Consider the following 2,214-nt stretch of genomic DNA (forward strand, 5'->3'; position numbering starts at 1 on the left):
TTGGAGCTGGATTTGTAGGAGTTGCTCCCAGAGTTGCACCCACATTAGTTGAATCAACCTTCCTCTTCTTTGATCTAGGATAGGGCGAGGGTTTGGTAAGCACGCCGCTGTCCGTTGAAGAATGTACCACGGACTCAACATTTTCACCCCCAACTTCAGGTGTCTGTTCATTGGGCATCTCATTGCTTGTTGGCTATATATATATATATATATATATATACAGAACAATGAAAAATTAGCATTTTAACTCATGAACAGCACCAAAAATATTATTTCCAGCAACAAAATTAGCATTCAAAACCACAGCAGCTCATATGTATGCAGCCATATATATTAAGAACATATTAATTATATGCAGCCATATATATTGAAACATATTAATTATATGCAGCCATATATATGCAGAACAAAATCACAGCAGCTCATAAGCAATTAACAGAATTTAAAGCCAATCAACAGAAATCTACTAAGACATAAGCACTTCATACACAACTAGCTATTTTATTTGCATCATTTAATACTCACTAACCACCATATATTATTTTGAGATTTTTCAACACAATTCTACTAAGACATAAGCAGTTCATACACAGCTCATAAACAAAACTAAAGCAGCTCATAAACAGAACCATAAGTAATTCATTTTTAAAGCCAATCGATAGAATTTAAATGACCATACACATTCAGAGACAGCTACCCATATATATTCAAAAAGACAACAAGGTTAATTAGAAGCAAATACTTATTAACCATGACAAATAGCAAGATAAAAAAAAGTAAGAATCTTAAAAGTTAAAACCCATATGATGATGAAAGGAAGGTGGTAATGAAAGGACTAATAATTAGATATAGAAAAATAATTATTTTTCTATTTTATTTCTGATAAAATCCCAAAATTATATCATAAAACAATTTCAAAGAATAATTAGTACTAAGTTGTTCACACTATTCCTATCAAAATTTAAGTTCTAATAGTTATCTTCTTTCACTTTTTGCTCAATCCACCAAACAAGCATCATTGGATTTAAAAACAACATGATCTATCAGTGGATTGTATTCTTCCAACAAGCATTGGATAACAACTTCAACACCTTGCACCAAAATTTTTGTTTCTCAATATACATTTAGAAACTTACATAACAGTACAACTAGCTAGTTTATTTACATCATTTAATTTTCACTAACTGCCATACATTATTTTGAGATAATTCAACACAAATCTACTAAGACATAAGCAGCTCATACATAGCTCATAAACAAAACCAATGCAGCTTATAAATAGAACCATAAGTAATTCATTTTTAAAGCCAATCAACAGAATTTAAATGATCATACACATTCAAAGACAGCTATCCATATATATTCAAAAATATACTAAAAGGCAAAACCATTTTATTCAAAGTTTCTAACAAAATAAACCTTTTCTTTCTCAAGCATTTCTATCCAATCTGACTACACATTTCAAAATATAAACACATGCCCTTTGTAGAATATACAAATTTAAAACTTCTAAGAAATAAGTCTGTTTTCCATGATTATAAATGTCAAAATGAACAAATATAATAAGAGGGCAAAAGTATTACTTCCCGATGCTAATCCAATAATTATTGCAAAAACATGGTCTTTCTTTCGTTAATCACAAATCAATCCTTCCAATCAAAACTCTATAAATCACAAAACAGACTCCACAAAAAAAATGCATTTTCCAAACTTTTTATAATTAGAAGGAAAAAGAAGTTCAACCCTAAATCCCTAATACTCACTAATATTATTGCATAAATAAGCCCTTTTATCGTAACTCAAGCAATCCAATCAAACCCTATAAATCACACAAACCTCAACAACCACAGAAACACTCTTTTCAACCCAGAATTACATATTTGAACCAAAAACAATTAAAAGAAAAACATATTATGAGATTTTGAAAAAATATATGGTGAATTTGTTGACAATATATACATTAATTACTGTAAAAAAATTATAACCAAGGACAAATTCTAACCTCCAAAAAAGACATTGTTCATGAGAGGGCTCGGTTGGACTACTCGGACACTGGCATCTTGCTCGGCCACTAGATTGCTGCTCGGCGACGGACCGCTGCTTGGCGACGGACTGTTGCTCGGCGAATGGATTGCTTGACGGACTGGATTGGAGTGCTACTCGGCTTTGGCTTTGTTGCAACGGTGACCCTGCGACGGCGATGAATGAACGACG

Source organism: Arachis hypogaea, chromosome 8 (genome assembly GCF_003086295.3).
Source record: "Arachis hypogaea cultivar Tifrunner chromosome 8, arahy.Tifrunner.gnm2.J5K5, whole genome shotgun sequence".
NCBI lineage: Eukaryota > Viridiplantae > Streptophyta > Magnoliopsida > Fabales > Fabaceae > Arachis > Arachis hypogaea.